Raw genomic sequence first — 20,033 nt, 5'->3', positions numbered from 1 at the left:
AATCTCCGAAAGTATATACCAAGCACTAGATAAGACAGATGAAGCTAGGTCAGTAGGCATTTAACAGAGTTTGGCAGGATGGCCTTCTATTGAAAGTCAAATCGTATGTATACTCAACATAATCAAATCCTTCTTAGATAAGAGAAAAATCCAGGCTGTCCTCGAAGATCGTACATCAAAACAACATGCCACAGGGGTCAATCCTTGAACCTTTATTATTCCTGATATTCATAAATGACCTCTCCGATAACATTTTATTGGAGATTGGGATATTTGCTGATGACACCACGCTCATATAATAGAGATGAGAGTCAAAATATAATAGAGATGAGGGCAAAACTAATGAACACATATCTAAAGAAATTGCTAAAACTCTAGAGGGCGGCCTCCAGTCTGTAGTGGAATGTAACCGTAACTGTTTGGTAACGCCCAGTGCTGCTAATACTAAGCTTATTTCCTTTAATAATTACAAGAAACCTTCTCAGCCACTGATTGCCATGGCTAATGACACACTGCCTGAAAATAGTTCTCTCAAGTTCCTAGGGTTTACATTCACAGACAACATGAATTGGAACAAATACATCGAGGCAATTGCTAAGAATGTTGCTAGGAAGGTGGAATTTCTTCCGTGCTAGAAGACTACTCATACCTGAGAGTATCCTGTATCTCTACAAGGCCACGGTTCGTCCTTGCATGGAGTATTGTTGCCACATCTGAGCTGGTGCATCTGCCACTAGTTTCTCACTCCTGGATAGGGTTAAAAAAAATCGCCAACCTAATAGGTCCGGACCTATCAACTAAACTCCAACCTCTGTCCTATCGCCGAAACATGGCATCCTTGTGCCTGTTTTACAAGTATTTCAATGGAAAGTGCTGTGACGAATTCCAAACACTAGTACACCCTCGACTACAATACCCGACAAACTCAGCAAACAGCAAAATCCCACCCTACACTGTAGAGATCACTAGATGCCATAAAGTATTCTACTCAAATAGCTTTTTCCCTCGGAATACTGCACTTTGGAATCCCTTCCCCCGGGACCCTGCTTCCATGATTGTACTGACATGTAGAAATTCAAGTGTAATGTGAACAGACATCTCGCTAGCCAACTCCCTAAATATCTGGTCCCAAATTGTAACACCTCATAACTAAGTGGCTCTGCGTTTGTTTGGGGTGAAATGTCATTAAAAAAAGGAATGACACTGGCAATATCTATGATAATGATTATGACCATGACAATGAATATGACAATAACTATGACTATGAACATGGCTATGATTATGTCAATGACTACGACTATGAATATGACTATACCTATAACTATGACTATGAAAATAACTATGATTATAGCAATGAAGATGCTAATGACTATTACTATGACTATGGCAGTTACTATGACAATAACAATGACTATGACAATAAAATGACTATGACTACGTCAATGAGAAAAACAATAACAACGACAAAGACTAAAAGTGTCCTTAATGATGCTGGCTTAAGCAGAGCCGAAAAGAAGAAGATAAGGAAATACCAATGTTTTATGTACGACATGAAAGGAAACTGGAATCGTAGGGAAGATTTCCATCATTCTAATAATTATAAGACAAATCATACTGATGAATAAGAACTTAAAAAAAACTCTTGTAAATATACTTAGTGAACCAGAAGTCAAAGAGATTCAAAGAATTGCGCTTAAATGAAAGATTAGAATCTTAAAAAAATCTCTCCGTTAGAGTTACTGAAATAGCAAGTGAATATCTAACGTTCATTTATCCTTAAAAAAAAAAAAAATGAAAACTGACAAAATAAAAGAAAATACATTCTTGTTTATTATGTTTCAACTGCAATCGGAGTTTGTCAGCTCCAGCAGGGAGGTGACGGTGGTTCAGTAGTTAACGATACAGATTGACAACTTGGGTGTGTCAAGTTCGAAGCCAAGTTGTTTCACGAAAACACTTTCTCTTATGAACTGATATGCTTTTAGAAAGACTTTTTAATAGAAAGATATCGAGGAAACGAATGCCAACAAATTATTATGGAGGATGCTCAACAACAACAACAACAACAACAACAACAACAACAACAACAACAACAACAACAACAACAACAGCAGCAGCAGCAGCAGCAGCAGCAACAGCAGCAGCAGCAGCAACAACAACAACAACAACAACAACAACAACAACAACAACAACAACAACAACAACAAATCAGGATGAGCAGAAAGATGACAAAGTATAATGACTTTGGACTATAAACGCAATTTCCGTATCTCTAGACCAAGGCAAACAATTAATCTGTGCATAACAGAGGTTCCTTAATTAGATAACATAAGAATAACGAATTATCTTTTTGGTAAATGGTTCCAGCGATTACTGACCGTCACGAAGACGAAAAACGGGGGGGGGGAGGACAAAACAAAATAATGATAATAAAAATTAAAAAAAACGCAAAAAAGAAAAAAAAACGCAAAAAAAGAAACGCAAAAAAAAACTCACACAAAACAGAGAAAAAAAAAACGCAAAAAAAAAAGAACAATTATTGATTTTTTCAACAAGTTAAATGTATGTTTGATTGGAAGCTTCATGTTTAAAAGATGAAAAGAGTAACGGAATCAAAGAAAGAAATTTGAAAACAATACTATTTAACATTCCGTTTCAATTTAATTTCTTACTTCGGCAAACAAAAAAAAAAAAACAATGAGAATTTAGAAATGTCTTAGTGGTTCCCAACCTTTTTTACATGGCGGCACACTATTGAGTTGCTTGTGTTATGTTGATTAATCGGACTATTATTCTCATCTCTTTAATTTCAAAACATGTCATATACTCACTAATAATAGAAATCATCTTGGCAACGCAGGATTTGCGAACTAATTGAAACATGTCCAAATCGTCCACATTCATACTGTTCTTCCATATTGCAATTTTCTTATTAAAAGTAACTAATTTATCTGACGCTGTAAAAATGTTTTCATTTCTGCCTTGCATATTGCTGTTCAGACTATTCACATGTCCCAAGATTTCACTTACGTACTGTATCCTGAACATCCATAGTTCATTGTTCAGGCATTTACAAAATCTTAAAAGTTTTCATTATCAATAATAATAATAATAATAATAATAATAATAATAATAATAATAATAATAATAATAATAATAATATTAATAATAATAATAATAATAATAATATTGGTATTAATAATAATAACACGAGTAATAATAATAATAGTAATAATAATGATAGTAATAATAATAACATTAGTAATAATAATATAACATTAATAATAATAATAATAATAATAACATTAATAATAATAACATCAGTAATAATAATAATAATAATAATAATAATAATAACATTAGTAATAATAATAATAGTAATAATAATAGTAATAATAATAACATTAGTAATAATGATAATAGTAATAATAATATAATAGTAATAATAATAACATTAGTAATAATAATAATAGTAATAATAATAAAAATAATAATAATAACATTAGTAATAATAATAATAATAGTAATAATAATAATAATAGTAATAATAATAATAATAGTAATAATAACATTAGTAATAATAATAATAACATTAGTAATAATAATAACATTAATAATAACAACATTAGTAATAATAATAATATTAGTAACAATAATAATAATAATAATAATAATAATAATAATAATAATAATAATAATAATATAGGAGAAGTTGGAATCAGAGGAATGATACAACCATTAACGATAATTAAAACGGCTGAAATATTAAGGAAGCCCCTTGAGCGCGGAGAATAATACACCTGAACCACATACGTGAGCCAGTCAAACTACTACAGAGGAAAAATATGAAGAAGCGTTACAGGGAATGAAGAACACTGAAGCTGCATATCTACAAGTTCTACATCCCCATCACGCACTCCTTTCCATTGTCTCATCACCGCTCCCCCCCCAAAAAAAAAGTGTGATATCAAATAGCCAAGAAGGGTCAAGGAGGATGGAAAGACCGAGGAGAGAGCACTGACCAGACCTCTGCGGGACAAGCGCGAAGAGAACTGGGACCTTGGGGAGGCTTAGTTCCACTCAAATTCCAGTACAGACCAATGGCCGCTGCCAGCGAGAAATCAATGGTGAGCAGCTGTTACGATAACGCAAATTTATTTGCAAAAGCTATCGAAGAAGGTGGAGTGTGCTGGGCGTTTGGGGAGACTTGTTGTCACTCAGCTTCCAGGGAACACCACAGGTTTTCAATCAGAGATCTTTGATGACCTGTATGAAAGCTAATAATAATAATAATAATAATAATAATAATAATAATAATAATAATAATAAGTTCTTTATCAACTCATTTACGCGAGATAGCACATTTCATTTCGACAACCATTTTACTTCTGTGCGCAAAAATAAATTGTTGAGAATCCATATCCGTGCGCGGCAACTAAAAAATTCTGGTATTCATCGGTCGAGTTTTATGAAATTTGCCGTTTCAACACTTCCTTTACTCTATTTTGTGTTATCTTTGATACTAAATTTTTTCACTAAAAGATGCGAATCCTTTAACAGAACCAACCATTGATGGTGCTCCATCCGTACATATTCCCACACACAAATCCCATGACAAGCCATGTTTTTCTAGGCATATTTTGTTTGTATCAAAAATATGTTGCCCTTTTGTGGTTGTAGGTAACTGTTTGCAGCATAGAAATTGATTAATTATAGCATCTTCATCGATGACACGTATAAATGCATAATTAATGATGTCAGCGGATTCATCGATTTGGAGAGCAAACAAAGTATTTTGTAAATTGGGACATTACATTTTCTTCAACATTATTAGGCAAGTAAAGAATCCTTCTTTGAATTGTAGTGTTTTGAAAAAAAAATGAGATCTTAAAAAGAGATCTTAAAAAGGGATCTTAAAAAGAGATCTTAAAAAGGGATCTTAAAAAGAGATCTTAAAAATGAGATCTTAAAAAGAGATCTTAAAAAGGGATCTTAAAAAGAGATCTTAAAAATGAGATCTTAAAAAGGGATCTTAAAAAGGGATCTTAAAAAGAGATCTTAAAAAGGGATCTTAAAAAGAGATCTTAAAATGGGATCTTAAAAAGAGATCTTAAAAATGAGATCTTAAAAAGAGATCTTAAAAAGGGATCTTAAAAAGAGATCTTAAAAAGGGATCTTAAAAAGGGATCTTAAAATGGGATCTTAAAAAGAGATCTTAAAAAGGGATCTTAAAAAGAGATCTTAAAAATGAGATCTTAAAAAGAGATCTTAAAAAGGGATCTTAAAAAGAGATCTTAAAATGGGATCTTAAAAAGAGATCTTAAAAAGGGATCTTAAAAAGGGATCTTAAAATGGGATCTTAAAAAGAGATCTTAAAAAGGGATCTTAAAAAGAGATCTTAAAAAGGGATCTTAAAAAGAGATCTTAAAAAGGGATCTTAAAAAGAGATCTTAAAATGGGATCTTAAAAAGGGATCTTAATAAGGGATCTTAAAAAGGGATCTTAAAAATAGATCTTAAAAAGGGATCTTAAAAAGGGATCTTGCTAATTGCTTGACCAGCCTTATCACCAAGTATAATTTTCACCATCTTTTTCAATGCTGATCACCGATTCTGCAAGAACACGAGACTTCGATTTAATATTTTTTTTTAATTCAATTTTCACTCCAAACAAGGCACAGTGCCACTTTGAAGTAGGGGGCTACTATCGGGGATATAAGTTGCAGGAACATTATGAAGGGAGATGAGCAGCAAGATGTCTGTTCACATTGCACTTAAACTTTTGCATATCAGTACAATCTTGGAAGGGAGTTCCAAAGTCTAGCAGTTCTGGGGAAGAAACTATTGAAGTAGAAGTTTTTCTTACACCTAGGGATCTCTACTGTGTAGGGGTGGGATTCAGTTGCTTGTCGGGTTTGTCGGAGGTATTTTCGCCGAGGGGGGTACAAGTGCTTGTAGTTCGTCAGAGCATTCACCATTAAAATACTTGTAGAACAGGCAGAGGGATGCAACATTTCGTCGATGGGACAGGGGCTGAAACCTAGATGAGAGTTCAGGATCTAGGTTGGCGACTCTCTTTTGAACCTTGTCCAGGAGGGAGAGACTAATGGCAGATGCACCAGCCCAAATGTGACAACAATACTCCATACATGGGTGAATGGTGGCCTTGTAGAAGTACGGGATACTTTCAGGCATAAATTCCTGCCATCCTATATGAAATTAATTGAACTTTTTCGGACACAGTTATGGTTTTCTTAAATAGTTGACTTTGCGTTGCATTTAATTCTTACAACCGTTGAAAATAATCGACATTTTTACTTTGAAGGTTAGGCTGATCAGTAGTAATAGTGTCTTTACATCTTACTTGGAACCATTGCTTCATTAAACAGCGTTTGGCCGCGCACAACACACAACGGAGAAGGAATCTGTGCATTTCTAGTTCGTTGAAATCCAAATAAGTAAGCATCACTATACAACCGGTGAACGTTTTTTTTTAAATTAAGATGTAGAATTATTGTTGTCATCATCGCATTTTCTTTTTCGAAACTTGTCTATAATTATCGATGAATTGAATAAAAACTTTTTAAAAATACACCAAAAACGGACTTTTATCATATTTAATCATGTTTTTTTTTTAAATTAAAAAAAAAATTCTTATTAAAACCTTAATTTAGAAAACCTAAACATTAAATAGGAAACATCAGCAATAAATATGTTAATATTAGGCACCGCCAAAACTGGGGGGGCAGGTCAGTACTTTTTGACGGACAGTCTTTTTAAAAATCTACCAAAAATCAGGTAATTATCCGATCAATACGAAATTTTCAGTGATTATTAGGAGAAGAATGAACTTTATAACAGTGTACTTATTTTTCATAAACGATATTTATATATATATTTTTTTTGCTTACAAAACCCCCCCTTGTTTTGAAGTGGGAACAAATATGCTTAAAATAATCATCTGAAACTGAACAAAACATATTGTGTTGTTGTAAGGGACAGAATTATAGATTAAAAAAAAAAAAAAATTGTTTGCATACCTTATTTTGACGTCTGAATATCAGAACTTCGATTGTGTTTAATTATCCCGCTTTTGAGTTTTGAAGTGTGAAATTCGGTGAATATGTTAAGTAAAATAATTAATTTAAGTTAAGCAAAACAAAAAAAAAAATTTTTTTTTATATTTATACGAAAAAAGCCATTTTAAAATTTTTGATAAATAAATTAACAATTTTTTTTAGCGAGCCGAATAATGCATGACCATTATTAAACAGAGCATGCTTTGAATAATCGATACAAAAAAAAAATTCGATAAATATTGTGCCCTTTGTGTTAAAAATAGCATCATTCTTTTCGATCTCGTTTGAAAACGTTTGCCGCCTTTCGACTACGGTGGACCAAACGCGCTGAAATAATTTTTTTTTTATTCTGCTTTAAATTGCCCCCTCCCCCCATTTTGGGGAGCCTGGCCCCCACACACATACACATTAAAAACCAAACTCATACAAATGGTCACCCATCTTGTACTGGCCAGCCTCAGCTTAATAATACATTGAAATTTTCGTCACTGAAAAATAAGTTTTTTTGGCCTGTTTGGTCTTCCATAGTTTTCGTCTCATCAAAAGAAAACGTAAACAGAGTCGATCTGAACTCTACGGCGACGCGAAATATCTGGTTACCTATATGAATAAGTGGAATTATTTGAAATTCAGGTACTTATATTGTAATATTTTTGCATATTCTCTTAGAAAATCATCCTAAATCTTAGTTAGACAATAAATGAATAAATAAATTATTTCAAAAACCCTTTTTTTTAAATATTTAAGTACGTTTTTTGTGCAAGACAAAAAATATCAATTGTTAACTTTTTGGGAAAATTTAACATTTAAAATTGAATTAAAAATAGTAGAAAAAGTTTTACATTATTCTGTTTTCTATATGATAAAATTCAGGGTTTTATCTTTCTGGAAAAAAAAAGTTACTCAGAAATAATGGATTTTAATAAATGTAATTTAGTTTTAAAAAAACAACAACAACTTGATTTTGCGGCCATTTTTGGCGGTGCCTAGTTAATATTATTAACGAGATACATAGATGATATAGGTCATAATTCAACGTTTACCAATGTTTATTATTATCGAAAAATTTGAGACCCAACAATTTAAACAAACGATTTAATACACATTTTATTTTTTTTTTAGTTTTTGATATTTTTAACGTTAACATCATGTAAGTCAGTAATAATGTGTGAGTTAGTATTTATTAATACAAACAACTTCGGTTATGACGATATGAAAACTGTTTTCCACGTAAAATAACTTGTGGTGCTCGGAAAACTCGTCCCGGGAAAACTCGTCTCCGGAAAACTCGTATCCGGAAAACTCGTCTCCGGAAAACTCGTCTCCGGAAAACTCGACCCCGGGAAACTCGTCCCCTTTCGCTAGGTAGGAAAACTGATCCCTTATTGAATAAATATCGATTGAAAACACATTTTATGATCGTTTTTGAAGGAGATATTGTTTTTTAAAATAGACTATAGCCCCCCCATAATATTGTTTAAAAATATTTTTACTTGTTAAATGTTTTTTTTTTTTTTTTTTTTTTTTTTTAAAAATAAAATCGATTTTCTAAGTGTCCGTTTTCTGGCTACGTTCTTAGTGGTTTCACTTATTTTAAAGCGTTTATATTTTTTATATTAATATAAAAAGAATGTACTTATTTACTGTTGTTTATAAAAGGGTAAAATCGATTTTTCTACCTCGTCGACTATGTTGTTTGTTGTTTAATTTATTTGGAATCGTTTATTCAGTAAAGAAAAAACCCCACAGAAAACAAACAAAAAACATGTCGAGTGTTACGTGAGAACGAGAAATAATGTCTGACATGAGGGGATATCACATCTTAGGGGTCTTGATAATTGCTAAAAACTAGAAAAATAAAGAAATTACTGAGGGAGATTTGGTTTTAAAAAGAAAATAATAAATTTTAATATTTTTTTAAATATAATTTAGAGAGGGGGGGGTAAAAACTATATCTCCCTCCGAAAAACAACCAACAAAAAATGAAGTTTTCCCGGGACGAGTTTTCTTAAATTCTAACTTGTAACTTCCACCTATAATCTCTTCGCGGCACACACCAGTAATCATTCCGCAGCGTATTACTTTGCCGTGGCACAGTATTTGAGAACCACTGGTCTAACTCGATTTAACCGTCGTTTCTTGCTTCTTCACAGTCAATTCGTTTTTATATTAATACTTCTTCTATTATGAAACTGCGACAACTAAAAAAACAAACAAACAAAAAACAAAAAACAAAAACAAACAAAAACAAAACAAAACAAATCAATTATGAGATATAGTGTTGTTTTTACACAGGGCCTGAAAATCTAGTAGAGGTTCTATCTATCTATCTATCTATCTATCTATCTATCTATCTATCTATCTATCTATTTAGAGTTAGGCTTGTGTATGTGTTTATGTAGATATTTCTCTGTATAGTGTTCACTCCTAAACTAGTAAACTGATCATTATAACTCATGGAATATATATTCTAGGCAACGTTAAATAATTTGGTAAAAAACAAAAAAAAACAAAAAAAAAAAACAAACAAAACAAAAAAAAAAAAACCCAACCAACCAACCAACCAACCAACCAACAAAAAACCCTTTTTATCCAAACAACAACAACAACAACAACAACAACAACAACAACAACAACAACAACAACAACAACAGCAGCAGCAGCAGCAGCAGCAGCAACAACAACAACAACAACAACAACAACAACAACAGAAAATAAGAAAACCAAAATTAATAGTCGGAATTGATGACGTAATATAAAAATTTTATGGATACCTATTCGGAATTTGTACCGTTATTCAATCGCTTTCAATATTTGACACTTATAGTATCATTCTATTTACTTGCCAGGAGGTTAGACACAAGGTCAAGTGTGGGTTTGGTGAAAGCATTTCCGTGGAACCAAGTAGGTTCGAACTTGGCACATCCAAGTTTTTAGTTCGTATCGTTAACCATTTTTTTCCGGTTAAGTCTCGAACATATGTTTCACTGTCCTTCTCCGGCCACGTCTCGAACACCACGTGTGTCTTTTTGTTTCTGCTTTGACGTCAATAGACGCAACCGACTTGGTAATTTGCATATCTTAGCTGTCATACGGTTGCTGCTGCTGCTGGCAAGCGCCAGCGGATATGTTACGAATGTAGTATTTGAAATAAAGCGCCTAGAAAACAAACGTTCAAAAAATTTGTGAAAATATAATTTATTAGTTAATCGTCCTTTTTTTTATTCATCCTTTTCTTATGTCGCTTTTCTTCTTTTCATGTTCTTTTTCATCCCCGTTTTATTTTCATTTTTATTACTTTTGTTGTTATTGTTGTTGTTGTTGGTATTATTATTATTATTATTATTATTATTATTATTATTATTATTATTATTATTATCAAAGAATTCTCTTTGAAAACAACCTATGGTGTTCCCTGGAGTCTGAGTGAGAACAAGTCTCCACAGATTTTCAATATTCACCACCATTCTGAATAACCACTGCAAATCAGTTTGTGTTATCGCAATAGTCGTTGACCATTGATTTCTCAACCATTTGTCTTCACTGAGATTTGGGTGGCAATACGCCTCCAAAAGGTCCCAGTCCTCATCCAGTGGAGGTCTTGCTTGGGATTTCTCTCGTCGGTCTTTCTATCCTACATCACCCTCCTCACTTAATTGATGTGGCACCAGTTTATGATGACACAAAAAGAGGAATCGATGGCGCAGGGGAGTTAACTTACAATTTTATAATTTCAATTTTCATGATTATTATTATTATTATTATTATTATTATTATTATTATTGTTATTATCATCATTATTATTATTATTATAATTGTTATTACTATTATTATTGTCATTATCATTATTATTGTTATTATCATCGTTATTACTATTATTATTGTCATTATTATTATTATTGCTGTTATTATCATCATTATTACTATTATTATTGTCATCATTATTATTATTATAACGATCATTAATAATAATATTATTATTATTACTATTATGATCATTATTATTATTATTATTATTATTATTATTATTATTGTTATTATTTTTGATATTTTTAGTTGGATTTTTTGGACATGAGAACAATTCCTTTGACTTATGTGGTTTTTCTTTTTCCTTTGTTGTCCTTTTTCATCCCAATTTCATCTTCAGTTTGTTATTACGCTTCTCCTCCTCCTCCTCCTCCTCCTTCTCCTCCTCCTCCTCTTCTTCTTCTTCTTCTTCTTCTTCTTCTTCTTCTTATTATTATTATTATTATTATTATTATACTACCGTTTCTTTTTTCTTCCACTTTACTTTTTCCTTTTTCTTAATTTGTTTTAGCCTTTTTTATAGTGCGTTCGTTCTTTACTTCTTTATCGGCATCTACTGCTTTGTCTTTTCTTTGACATTCCTTCTTTTTTCCTTCTTCATTCAGTCATACAGTGTAATTTAGTAATCTTTCCGCTTATTCTTTTAGTTAACCTTCTTCTTTTTCTTCTTCTTCTTCTTTTTCTTCTTTTGTGTTCGTTTATTTATTTTTCTCCATTTATTCATTCGTTACTCCAATCAATCCAATTTTGTCTTTTCTTTTACTTCCCTTCTTTTTTCTTTTTTCCTTCTTCACTTTTTTATATTTATGTTTCTTTGATTCTTATCATTCACTTATCTTCTTTTTCATTTACTTCTTTTCTCGATATTCTCTTTCTTCTCTCCTTTTCTTTCTTTCCTTTTTTTTTCTTTTTATCAGTTTTCATTTTCTTCTTCGTCTTCTTCTTCATATTTGTTTCATCTTCATTTAGCTATCTTACTCTTTTTTTTTTTACTTCGTCCTTCATTTCGCCTTCTTTCATTTCTTTCTTTCTCCTTCATTTAGTTATCTTTCCGCTTATTCTTTTAGTTAGCCTTCTTCTTCTTCTTCTTCTTCTTCTTCTTCTTCTTCTTCTTCTTCTTCTTCTTCTTCTTCTTCTTCTTCTTCTTCGTATTCATTTCGTTATCTTTCTCCATTTATTCATTCGTCACTCCAATCAATTTTTTGTCTTTTCTCGTCGTCCATCTTTGTTTTTCAACTTCTTATCTTTCATATCTATATGTCCCGTTTACCCTAGTCAACGTCTGCTCCATTTTCTCACCTCATTACTTCCTTCCTCAAACGATTGCCCAATCACTCCCTTTTTTTTTTCGTTCGCCGTCTGGCCCCGTCCGTGCTACTTACATGACCCCGTGAACCCTCAAAAATAAAATAACACTTCGGAGTTACTTGACCCTTAACCCCTTGACTTTGCCCGCCGTGTGTGTTCGCATTCGAGCATTTAAAGAAAAAGAAGAAATCACTTCATATATAACAACAGAGTATTAAGGGAGGAGAAGGAGGAAGAGGAGAAGGAACAGAAGAAAGAGTGACAGAGAAAGAGGAGAGTGAATATGTGCTCGTATGTGAGTAAGTATGTATATGTATGCGTGTGTATGTCTAGGTGGTTAAGTATATATTTGTAGGTGTGCATAACTATACTTTTTTTTTTTTTAAATTTCTTATGTTGTTTTGGCTGGTGATGGGGGTATCCTACCGAATGCCATATATTCACCTGCTTATTATATCTCAGACACTCCAACCGTCCCATTAAGTGCAATTGTTTTACCGGGTATATCCACCAGTTATTTTTTTAAATTCTTTTCTTTTCATAAGTTAGGTTGATCTTGTACTTACAGGAATGATGGAAATTTCTTTTCATGCCGCCCAGAAGACCTTCGTATTTGTCATCTTCTCAGCCTCACTTCTGTTTACACCAGTTTCATTAGATACACTGACTTCACTAAGGTTGTTACTTTCTCCCTTTCGTCTAATATCACTATGCCATGTTTAATAGCTTCGTTTTTTTTAGATATCTAGCTGTAGGAATTATATAACCATAGTTGATGAATTATTTCAAACTATTATTCCTGGTATATGTTCGAAGGACTTGCTGCTTCACTGAATATTTGATTTTTAACAAACGATCCAGTGGAGGTATATTGTGTTGCATTGTATAGCAGCCGTTCTACAACATAAGATTGTAGTTGGATGATAAGAACATAGGAACTTTAATTTTTGCCGATTGCCAGTCATGGAATTTTTTCTCTCCTCAAAATTTGAAAAGGTCTGGAACCTTTATAATTTTTGTATTTTATTGTTTTGCCTGATGAAATCAAATATGATTGAAACGGTCTGCACATCGTAGCAAGATATGACTGTATTTACATAAAGAATTATATATATATATATATTAAATATATATATATATATATATATATATATATATATATATATTTAATTATTTTTTTACTATAATAATTAAATACCTACAGACACTAGTGTTTCATCCTTTCGGGATTCTTCAGTGCAGGGTGTCACGATTACTACCAGTCGAACGATTCGAACCCCGCGACACGAGACATCTCTGGCTCGATTAACGGAGGCCGTATCCATTCGGCTACTATTAACCGTGTGAAATAGCGTTGAATTTTAAACATTTTAATTTAAATGTTCATTACGTCAGACAGACAGTGATCAAATCGTTATACGATGATCTACGCATAAGAGCTAAATTGACCGACTTTTTAATTCAACTGAAAGTGCTCAACGATAAGAAACGAATTTCTTAAAGGGGCTGTCATAATTATTTTTTTACTATAATAATTAAATACCTACAGACAATAGTGTTTCATCCTTTCGGGATTCTTCAGTGCAGGGTGTCACGATTACTACCAGTCGAACGATTCGAACCCCGCGACACGAGACATCTCTGGCTCGATTAGCGGAGGCCGTATCCATTCGGCTACCATTAACCGTGTGAAATAGCGTTGAATTTGAAACATTTTAATTTAAATGTTCATTACGTCAGACAGACAGTGATCAAATCGTTGTGTGTGTGTGTGTGTATGTATGTATGTATGTATGTATATAATATTTGGATAATATATGTATATATATATATATATATATATATATATAATAGTTTGATTATAAGAGGATAAGAACTTTGATTTTTGCTGATTGCCAGTCATGGCATTTTTTCTCTCTTCAAAATTTGAAAAGGTCTGGAACCTTCTTAGTTTTTGTATTAAAATTTTTCTTGCCTGATGAAATCAAATATGATTGAAACGGTCTGCACATCGTAGCAAGATATGACTGTATTTACATAAAGAATTATATATATATATATATATATATATATATATATATATATATATATATAATATTTTAAAATATCCGACGATTTGGTGACTTCAATGTCCACCACAGTAACTGGCTAGGATTCTCAAATCACACAGACGTAGCTGGTAGCGCCACATATAGCTTCTCTATATCTCATTCCCTATCTCAATTGGTTACATTTCCGACACGTTTCCCAGACCAGCACGATCAACATGCCTCACTTCTAGATCTCTTTCTGACAACGGTTCCCAATGACTGTACAACAAATGCCCACAGCCCACTCGGGAATGCTGATCACGCTGTGATAATGGTAGAAATCAGCCTAAATTCTCGCCCTAAAACTGAAGACCCACTACTCAAAACAACGAGGTATTACAAAAAGGCTGATTGGGAAGCCACCAGGGAGCTCATCAGAGATGCCCCATGGCAAAATATCTTTACTCTTCCAGCGGAACAGTGTGCAAATGAGACAACTGAATGGTTCAAAACTGCTATTGAAGCACATGTTCCCGCACGGAAATACTATAGCAAGCCCCACTCCCCCCAATGGTTTACTTCTGCTTGTGCAGCTGCCATTTGTCAAAGGCAGCATGCGTTCCGCAGATTAAACCGACATAAGTCCAGCTCAAATAAACAGAAGTTTATAGAAGCTAGAAATAATTGTAAGAGAGTGATAGACACAGCTAAGTCAGATTACTCTGAAACCACCAGAAAGCGCATCGAAGCATAGAAATTAGGAACCCGGGATTTTTGGAAAATCTACAACAGCGTATTTAATAATGGACAGTCAATTATTCCCCCACTAACAAACAATCATGAGGTTGCTTGCACGGCAACTGACAAGGCTAATCTGCTTGCCAGTCGGTTTGCCTCAAACTCCACACTGAACTCGGTACACCACTCATTCCCTGATTTTCCTCTGCGAACAGACGCCACACTTGACGATTTGAAAATCACCCCTTCTCAGGTACATGCTATTATAAAAAACCTAGACACCTCTAAAGCATGTGGACCAGATCTCAGATCTCATCCCGGCTGTGCTATTAAAAAAATGCTCTGCCGATGTTGCTCCAGTTCTGTCCAAACTTTACAATAAATGCCTTAACGAATCCTGTTTTCCCGACTGCTGGAAAACCGCCTCTGTGGTACCAGTCTTCAAGAATTCTGGTGAAAGAACTGACCCACTAAATTATCGCCCCTTTAGCCTCCTCCCGCTTTTCGCCAAAATATTTGAGTCCTTAGTAAATCAAGTCCTAGTCCAGCACCTAACAGCTGCTAAACTCCTGACTGACAAACAATATGGATTCAGGCAAGCCCGTTCAACAGCAGATATCTTAACTGTAGTTTCTGAACGTATATACCGTTCATTGGATAAAACAGGGGAGGGTAGAGCGGTGGCCCTTGATATATCTAAGGCTTTTGACAGGGTATGGCACGATGGTCTTCTAAGGAAAATTAGATCATATGGAATCACTGGAAGAATTCATAACGTAATTAAATCCTTCTTAAGTAATAGAAAAATCAAAGTTGTCCTCGACGGACGTACATCCAAACAATATGACATAAATGCGGGAGTGCCTCAGGGGTCTATCCTTGGACCTCTATTGTTCCTGATATTCATAAACGACCTCCCTGATAATATTGTTTCGGAGATGGGTATATTTGCCGATGACACCACTCTCTATAACAGATATGAGGGGAAAACAAATGAACACATATGCAAGAAAATGGCAGAAACACTAGAGGATGACCTCCAATCCGTAGTGGAATAGGGACAAAAATGGTTGGTCTCATTCAATGCTGCTAAGACTAAGCTTGTTTCCTTCAATAACTACAAGAAACCTTCTCTACCACCAATAGCAATGGCCAAGAACACATTGCCTGAAAGTACTTCTTTTAAACTCCTCGGCCTAACGTTTACAGGGAATATGAACTGGAATAGATACATTGAGAGCATTGCCAAGGCTGCTGCAAGGAAGGTTGGCTCCCTCTACCGTGCTAGAAAACTACTTACGCCTGCCAGTATCCTATACCTCTATAAGGCAACCATTCGCCCATGTATGGAGTACTGTTGTCACATCTGGGCTGGTGCATCTGCTGCTTGTCTCTCGCTCCTGGACAGGGTTCAAAAAAGAGTCGCCAACCTGATAGGTCCTGAACTGTCATCTAGGCTTCAACCTCTGCCCCATCGACGAGATGTTGCATCCCTCTGCCTGTTCTACAAATACTTTAATGGCGAATGCTCTGACGAACTGCAAACACTTGTACCTCCCCGACGTAACTACCCCCGACAAACCCGACAAGCTACTAAGTCTCATCCCTTTACAGTGGAGATCCCTAGGTGCAAGAAAGCCTTTTACTCCAATAGTTTCTTCCCCAGAACTGCGGGTCTTTGGAACTCCCTTCCGGGATTCTGCTTTCCCAACTGCAATGATATGCAGAAGTTCAAGTGTAATGTTAACAAACATCTTTCTACTCTTCTCCCTTCATAATGACCCCGCTAATTAATTCCCTAATAGTAGCCCCCTGCTTCAAAGTGGCACTGTGCCTTGTTTGGGGTGAAAATTGAATAAAAAAAAAAAAAAAAAAAGACAGGTTTCACCAAGCTTGTATTGTAAACGGCTCGAAATTTTTTTAAATGAGAATTTTATTTACAACGTTCACGCTTTTGCTCATGACGACAATGATGATGATGATGATGATGATGATGATGCATCTCACAGATTATTTTAAAATGAATAAACAAATTAATCCAACAAAGACAGAATTCACCAGGCTTGCATTGTAAACGGCTCGAAATTTTAAATAGAAAGTTTGTTTACAACGCTCCCGCTGTTGACGACGACGACCACGACGACCACGACGACCACGACGACGCAGATCATAGGAGAGGTCTAGAAATGGTGACATAAAAATTGTCTTTTTCTATTTTCAGCTGGTCAGTTACCTGCAGCTGACGATTGTTCATTTCTGCAGGGGAAACAAAAGAAAAAACACAAAAACAATGTGATTTATTCTAAAAAGAAAACTAAGTTGTATATTGCTACCTGGAATGTAAGGACACTTCTTGATACGAAAGAGTCGGTTAATCCAGAGCGAAGAACACCTATTGTTGCCAAAGAATTAGCTAACGTGGATATTGCTGCTTTATCTGAAACCCGTTTTAGTGATGAAAAAGGTACAGGGTATACGTTTTTTTTTCTGGAAAGGCAAACCCAAGAGAGTAAAAAAAGAAGGAGTTAGTTTTGCTATCAGGACATAGATCACATCTCAGTTAGAACAACCTTCTGGAATTAGTGATTGAATCATGTTACTTAAGGTATCTTTACCTTGTAATCGTTACGTGTCAGTTATCTCAGTATATGCCTCTACTTTGGATAGTAGGCAGGATGGCAAAATGGTTTTTTTTATCAAGATCTAGGGAGTTGCATCAAAGAGATACCAAAAGCAGATAAGATTTTGTTGCTTGGAGATTTCAATGCATGGGTCGAAGGTGATCACAACACCTGCGGTGTCTTAGGAAAATATGGCCTTGAAAATGCAAATGATAATAGGGTTCTACTTTTATAGGGAACATAATCTTGCCGTAGTAACACTTTCTACCAACAAAAAACTATTCACAAGGTAACTTGAATACACCCTAGATCAAAACATGTTCATATTCCTGATTATGTCATCATGCGCAAGTGTGATATTCAGCATATGTATACTGTAAGAGTTATGCGGGGTGCACACTGTAACACTGATCACAAATTTGTTCGTGATAAACTTAAGTTATGTATAAGGAAAAAGGTCAGAGCTAATGAAGTAAAAGTGCCTAAACGCATCGATTTCTCCAAGCTTTTAACTTCTTTCTCTGTGTGTACCGGGTGGAAATGGGACGCACTTGATCCAATTGATCTGTACTACGTCCACACAATCGCATCACACGAGGACCTGAAATACAAAAAAAAAAAAAAAAAATAAATAAATAAAATAAATAAATAAACACCATTAGACTACATGAAGGTGCGAAGTCGCGAATTTTTCAAAAAACGCTCGTTTGAAACGGTCTGTTCCAATATAAACAAAGCCAAATAGACAATATTTTCAGGCACACCCAGCTCACTGTTTCTTTGATAAGATGCGGAAAAACAACAGGAATCAACGATAACAGTAAAGGTTGAAGACGCACTAAAGAACAACTACCTCCGCCTGTCTGAAGAGCCTTTAATGTCTACTACTACTACTACTACTACTACTACTACTACTACTACTACTACTACTTGTTTGTTTCGTTTGTTCATGATGATGCTCTTTGTTGGCATTCATTTCTCTTATATCTTTCTATTAAGAATTCTTTTTTGGAGTATTGTTGCCCCATCTGGGCCGGAGCTACTAGAAACAGCTTATCCTGCCTTGAAAGAGTTCAAAATAGACTTCGTAGCTTAGTGCGGGATGCCCTTTTCTCTTCTCTGAAACCTCTTTCCCATAGAAGAGACGTTGCGAGCCTGTCTCTGCTTTATCGATATTTTTATGGCAAGTGTTCGCCTGAGCTTCAATCTATGGTCTCCCCCTCGCCAAACTTTTACGAAAAACACTCGTCTAGCCAAAACCATTATCAATAATTTCCCACACTCTTTTTCTGTGCATAAACCGAAACGTAGATTCCATGAACAAAGCTTCTTTCGTAGAACTGCACGCCTGTTGAACTCTCTTCCGTTTACCTGCTTTCCAGCTGACTTCAATCTGATTGTCTTCAAGTCCAACGTAAACAAGTTCTTGATGAACTATCCCCCTAAGTAATCCAATTCACAAAGTTGCCACTACTTATGTTTACTACGTTATAATCACATTGACTAATGCATACCCATTAATCCTTATCCTCGAGACGCCTCCGGGCCTTGATAAGTTGTGATTCCTGTGAAAAAAACAGTCTGTATGTAATGATGTTAAACATAAGTCGTTTTTTTTAACAACTCCTGCATAACTCTTTCATCATGTAACATGACACACGAACTTCTTCCGCATCTTAATAATCATACAGACACAGGTTTCTCCAGTCTTTGACAAACTATGGATACCTACGAAGAAATTTGCACGTGGAATTTTTGTGGCAGGAGGTGCGCAATCTCCAACCACACATTTACTGAGTCGACATTGTTAAATACCAGTGGCAAGTGAAGTGTCTGGAAACGAATGCCGAGATAAGCGGAGAGCACATACAGCGCCTAGAATTCCCAAATAGTCACCCATCTGGTACTAACCAGGCTCAACGTTGCTTAACTTCAGTGATCTGACGAGAACTGTTGTGTCAACGCGATTATGCCGTATATCATACCGGGTACTTATGGAAGGGACAACATGAAGGTTGTCAACATCCTAAGTCAAATTGATTTTGTGGGACGAACTGGGTCGAACTTGGCACACCCAGGTTATCAGCCTGCGTCGTTAACCACTAGATAACCTTTACCTCCCCACTGCTTCTGCTACTGCTGTTGTTGTCGTTACTATTACAGCAAGCGAAAAAGTAAAAATATACATATGCTCACTAAATGGAGTTTTAAACGAACGAACAGCCAAACACATATACATGGCAAGAAACATTCTTTTGATTTATGGAATAACCACAATAACTCTATGATTGAAGTTTTTTTTGCACCAGGGATTTGCAATGGATCAGGCTGAAAATATGACTTTGCAATCCATAAACACAGTCCTGATTTTTTTTTTTTTAAATTTTTTTTTTACATTTTCACCCCAAACAAGGCACATTGCCACTTTGGTGTAGGGGGCTACTATCAGGG

General features: G+C 34.6%; 1 pseudogene; it reads right to left on the bottom strand.

Annotated features, from left to right (window-relative positions):
- Positions 1-19,445: 19,445 nt before the first annotated feature.
- On the bottom strand, positions 19,446-19,562 carry LOC145264065 (5S ribosomal RNA; annotated as a pseudogene).
- Positions 19,563-20,033: the final 471 nt, after the last annotated feature.

This window comes from Euprymna scolopes, chromosome 39 (genome assembly GCF_053919585.1).
Source record: "Euprymna scolopes isolate OS-2025 chromosome 39, ASM5391958v1, whole genome shotgun sequence".
NCBI classification, from domain to species: domain Eukaryota; kingdom Metazoa; phylum Mollusca; class Cephalopoda; order Sepiida; family Sepiolidae; genus Euprymna; species Euprymna scolopes.
Note: the sequence above shows the minus strand (reverse complement) of the source record. Positions and strands in the feature narration are given on the sequence as shown.